This window comes from Trachinotus anak, unplaced genomic scaffold (genome assembly GCF_046630095.1).
Source record: "Trachinotus anak isolate AG129_WGS33_773 ecotype Australia unplaced genomic scaffold, CSIRO_AGI_Tana_v1 ptg000008l, whole genome shotgun sequence".
Classification (NCBI taxonomy): Eukaryota; Metazoa; Chordata; class Actinopteri; order Carangiformes; family Carangidae; genus Trachinotus; species Trachinotus anak.
Genome location: NW_027273859.1, coordinates 20,799,053 through 20,805,052, shown reverse-complemented (window position 1 = coordinate 20,805,052; position 6,000 = coordinate 20,799,053).

Sequence of the window (6,000 nt, the reverse complement as noted above, 5' to 3'; positions counted from 1 at the left end):
GCTCAGAAGATGAAAGTTCCCTTTAACCAAGTTGATGGAGCCATGAAGTATTGAATCTTGAATCCTCATTAAGAGCCGAAAAGTCAGACAGAGGTCAGATGGAGTGAGTATCGGTGACATCTATTTTATCAGTCTCTCTCTCAGTCTGTGCATTCACATGAGGCATGAATGTGTGTGTGTACGTATGTGCTCATATCTGTATGTATATTTTCTGTGCATGTGTCTGTGTGTTGATTCAGACCGAGCCTCCCTCTGGGGTCCTCGGAGCTCTCCTCCAGCCCTGTTCCTCATTAGGCATCTGTCATGGTGCCAGAATCAATAAGCACAGATGGAAGAAAAAAATGTCTCCTCTCCTTTCCTCTCCTCTCCTCTTAGTGAATGGCCATATCATTAACAAATTCCTAAGTGTTTACCATCATCACCAAGGAAAGACCCTCTTAAACTTTACTGTACTTTCAGTAATTTGTACCACCATTATTTCCTTTATGACCTACAATTTAAAACCCCTCCTCATACATAGTGTTAGAGACATGTGATATCATATGCTCCAGTTTTGTTTGGCTTTGTAAAATTGTGTATTCGCTCAACACATCCCAGACACAGATGAAAATATTTAGTTGTGGGGTTTTTTTTTTTTTTGGTCTCTCTCCTTCCCTCTTCTGCCCCCCTTTGCATCTGAAGATGACGCATCTGTTTCCATACATTGTTGCATGTTTTCTGGCGAAAACAAACAGCATAGTTTAAACAAAGAGGTGGGTGGTGTGTGCTCATCTGGTCTGTGTGTGTGCATGCATGTATGTGTGTGTGTGTGTGCGTGTGTGTGCATGCCACCAGGACTACATTAAACAAAAGGAAGAAAAGATGACAGCATCCAACCTCAGTTTGTCATCTTGAGTGTAAACGGCCGTACATCATGCTAACATCTTACATGTGCTCGGCCCAATCACTGCAGTCGCACATGGCCGTGTCAACACAGCGGTAACGAAAACAAAAGAATGGAAAGAGGGAGCCGAGAGGGAGATGGATTGAGACAAAGGAAAATGGAAAGTGAAGATAAAGACAAAAAGTGAGAAGCAGAATATAAGTGAAGGACGGTGGAAAGAGAGAAGCTGAGGGAAGGATAAATGCTTCCAGTATAAGCGGAAGAGGAGAGATTATGACATGGCTTGGCACCGCTCTGTAGCACTCGTCTGTAACGTAAAGAAAGAGTGGGTGGGTTTTCCACCTCCACAGAATAAATGATGCGAGGGGAAATGGGAGTAAACAACATCAGTCATTATAATTACTCTCATACGGCTACTCCCATCCACCATCAACCATCCTCCAACCCCCCTCCCACCCCCCCGTTACTCTCCTCCTCCCTGCATTTTCCATCTGTCTTTACTCCCAGTCTTTTTGTTCTGCCCCTTCTCTATGACTTCATTACACCTTTTACTTCACTCTCTCATTCACTTTCTCTTTCTGTCCATCCTTGTCCATTTCCACTTTTCTAACTACATCAAAATCAGCCCACTTGCTGCAGGCCTTAGATCTCAACTTTTGAGCAGGGTGGTCTGAATCTGCGCCGCGCAGAAGAAATATGAGGCTGTGAAAGTTGGAGAAAAAATACTTCAAAAGACCACACATCAGCATTTCGTTTAGAGTGTTGTCTGAATGCAGCGACAACAGCCAACATTAATAATAATCTTGGCAAATCTCTTGAGCTTTTTACTGCCGACTATGCAAGAGATACAATCTTTGGCTCTGTAGGTGGATCTCTCCTGCAGCAGAAGCCTTTGAATGCTGCTGGATGCACAGTGAATCATGTCAGCTGTTTCTAAGAATTGGATGTGGTTCCCTCACTGTCTTGGAGCTCCGCACTGCTCCGTCTCCTTCGCTCCTCTTCTCTCCCTCCTTTCAGTTGTAGGATTCCTGGAGAGCTGCAGTCATGTGTAAGAAAATATGTTCAACAAAAGTTTTTGTAGAGTACAGTACAGTACAGTACAGTAATTCATGTCATGTATGAATGAAAGAATGCGTGGCCATGAAAAAAATAGCTCTTATCCAAAATGTTATATATCCATTTTGAAATGCTAGCATGACTAGAAAATTTGTGTTCAATGTGAGAACAAGACCGAGTCTGCGGCCATGCTGGCTGCTACATCAGGTCGAGCCTAATGCTGAGATCAGCATGCTAATATGCTAATACTTAGCACATATGAAATTTAAGAAGGGGGGGATCCTGAGGGGGGAATATAAATGTGTGTACCAGATTTCATGAATATCCCTTTAACAGTTGTTGAGACATTTCAGTTAGGGTTGTACGTCGAAGGCAACCTGCAGTTACACATTTAATAACTTCCTCTAAACACCTCCTCCCCAGTGATCACGTCTTTCACAATATAGCTCAACTATTCCCTCATCATTAGACATCTGATTTCAGAACAGCAAATTCCAACTTTAATCACTCTCAGACTTGCAGGCTAAGAGAGATTTATAGAAAGAGAAAGGGAAAGAGAAGAAAAGACAGGTGCTGGAGTCCCTCCTGCTACCCTGGCAAATCCAGCACAGACACAGATATACAGATATACGTCCTTGTAACGGTACTGCACTACTCTCTCCAGTATGTCAGCTGCCAAGCATATTCTCACATCATTCTCATAAGGGCTATTTTCTTGTTATTTACAACTGCAGCTTGCAGAACTGCTCTGTAACACTAGGCTTATGTAAGTCTGGTCACTGGAGACTTGGACCTCACATTCTTCTGGATCTGTCTTGTAGGAAGAACGCACTCCCTCTGTGGGAGATAAAAAAAGCCAGCCAAGTCAAACGGATCCATGGGTGGGACAGAACACCAGAACCAAAACCCACCCAAAACCACCCACCTCGAGACTGCTGACAGAATAGAGCAGAAAGAGTAGAAGAGAAATGTGCTTTGTTATGGGATTAGACTCTCTGTAGACATGCGCCACTTATCATCATAGGTTTTGTGATCATGGCATTCTGTGATGAAAGGACTAGTTTATTCACTTGCCAAGAGACAAATGAAAAAAAAAAAATCAATGTTTGTCATCTTCAGTGTAAACTGCTGTACATAAATATGACGCTAAAGCTTTGTTGTACAACCCGCAGCTGACTATAGTTTAGCATGAATACTGGAAGCAGGGGAATACAGCTAACCCGCTTCTTTACAAAGTTCAATAAAATCTGCCTACCAGCACCTATGTTTCTTGTTTGTTTGGTCCATAAATAAACAAATATACGAAAATGGCAAAATGTGGTTTAATTTCTCATTGCTTCCAGTCTTTGTGCTAAGCCCAGGCATTTGTCTCTTCGTGGTTAATCTGTACAAAAAGATATAAAAACAGCAAGTTGTAGTTTTAAGTTGAGTTAGAGTCAAATTTAGATGTCCTCAAAGGTGGATGTTGTTATCATTACACTGATCCAGGCGAGCTGTTTCCCTGCCTCCAGTCTTAGGGGTAAGCTAAGCTAACTGTCTCCTCTTTTTATCTTCATATTTAGCATACAGGTATGAGAGTGTTATCAATCTTTTCATCTAGATCTCTGCGAGAAATGTTGAAATATTTCTTTTAAGCTCTCACAATAATCATTGAAATGAGTGATATTGTGTCAAAACCGTAGAGTTCAGGTTCAAATACAAAAAATGTCGGGCATATGTCTTTTGAGGCAAAAATACACAACTGACTCCATTTTCAAAAGCCCAGTGAAGCAGGTACTACAAGAGTAATAACTTGTATTATTGTTTAGTCCTCATGTCATCATACGTATAATCAGCTAATATTTACAATATAACAGATACAGTTCTTATTCCTATTGCATTCCCTTCATCTGGATCTGAAATAGTATCAACACACCCTGTGATGCCTCCTGTAGATTTATTCTTAAACTTTTTCATACAAAGAATGTGTAAATCTGGCCCTGGATTTGGCAAGTGTGTGAGTGTGTGTGTATGTGTGTCCCATGCAGTCATGTCAACAGAGCAATCACTCATGCAGAGGAGAGTATACACTTAGAGGGTTTAGCTCTGCAGGCAGGTGATGATGGACAAGCCTTTCAGGGCACAACTGAGGGATGGAAAGAGGCAGAGGGAGAGAGATGGATGGAAAAGAAGGACTGGAACACCCTTTGTATAATTCCCTGTACACATGTAGGTTATAGATAAGAAAGTAAGCAAAAGATGAAAAGAAATAAATAAGTAAGAGATGTAGTCTTGTGTGGTGCATATCCGCTCCATTGTCACCCAGTCTGGGCAGAAAGCCATGGCTGAACAATCCATTAATCCAGGAGAGAAGGAGCTTCTTAATTTCCCCCACACGTTTCCTCTTTTGTCCTCCGCCTGTCTTTCTCTGCCTCCAACCCCCTTTCTCTTGGCCCAGAGGACAGGTACAGGAAACAGTCGTCCATTAACAACCCGGAGCTCGTTAGCTTCATTGAAGCACCCTTCACAATATGTGCAGTTACACCACTGAAGGCAACTCTGAGTGTGTGTGCCTATGTGTGTATATGTACTTATTTGGAAGCTAGAAGTGAGGGGGGGCTAAAGGGTAAGGCAGGGCCAGAGGAGTGGAGGGAGGGGGGGGTGTTGGTTTGGTGACCCGGGGTCCTCCAGCAGATGAGGGGAGTGCTGGTGAAAGAGACCTTAACAACATTAGAACTCAATGAACCATGTCACCTACAAACAACCATGGGGTGGTCACAGGTATTTCGGCTTTCAGCAATTTTTCACAAACTGTTATCAATTAATGCACTGGAGGAAAGTTGTAAGATGAATCTGCAGAAACCTGAAACCTCTTTTAACACTAAAAACACTTTATAAGGGATATTTAAGCTCACAGAGATTGACAGATAAAACCACAATCACAGTCTTCAAATTCCACAACCTAAATTTGCTTTTAACTGCCACATTATGATCCGCATGGGCAACACCTGCATCAGTCTCACCCTTTGCTCTGTTTCCATCGAGCAACAGACTAAAAATGTCAAGCTCAGTTAGAAAAGTTCAAAACATGACACAAAACACCCTGCCACCCAGCTTTCCAAACACACCATGTCATTTGTAAGATGTCAGCAACCCTCTTTGCACTGGTTGGACAGCATGCAGCAGAGCAGTTTGCCTTTATTGGCCTTAAAAGATAATGACATGCCTAGTGCCTGCTTCTAACCGCTGATCCAGGGTCAGTGAGTTCCCCAGCTTCCTTGAGGTTCAGGTCGAGACTGTGGCTTGGGAAAACGTCGGTAGGAACAGCAGAATGGACACAGCTGGATATTTTGCAAAACATAAGTGTTCATCTAGATTGTAGAAATATGTGGCAATACATTAGGTGCTTCAGTTGTGAATTTTCTGCAGGGTGAGTCTAAAAGTTTCTCTTACAAGTATGAGAATAAATAGCTGCCACCCATACAGTTGACAAGGCACTCTCCCTCTCTGTCTCTCTCTCTCTCTCACCATTGGTGCAGCAAGCTCAAGGCCACATGCCCTTTTTCATTACACCGAACAGGCCAGCTGTATTGTAACTACAACCAATTTCCTTGCAGTCTATAAAGCTGTCAATCAAAATCATACAGAACAGGGAGAGGAGGTGGGGGTGCAGGGGCGGAGCTGGGTGGGCTGTTGGGGAGGGCTGCAGGGCTCCAGACCAGATGTCAGAGTTTTACACCGCAGGACACGATGGGGGGTGGGCAGGGAGGTGGGACAAGAGAGGGAGGGAGAGGAGGTTTACCTGTAGCAATGCTTAATAGGGAATACCAGGAATGTTTTGACTTGCATGGAGGTGATGTTTGGAGTGGCGGGCTGTCACTAAAACAGCATGAAACCCATTTCTATCATAAACAACTATTTATTAAAGAGAATAATAGAAAGTAAGTATGAAGTAGTATGTGGAAGTTTAAATCAGAAATCAAAGTAATAGTTTAATATTTTAGGTAATATGTTTATTTGCGTTTTTGCAGAGGGTTAGAAAAGAGGGTTTGGTCAATAGGAAACTACTGCCAGCAGCTGGT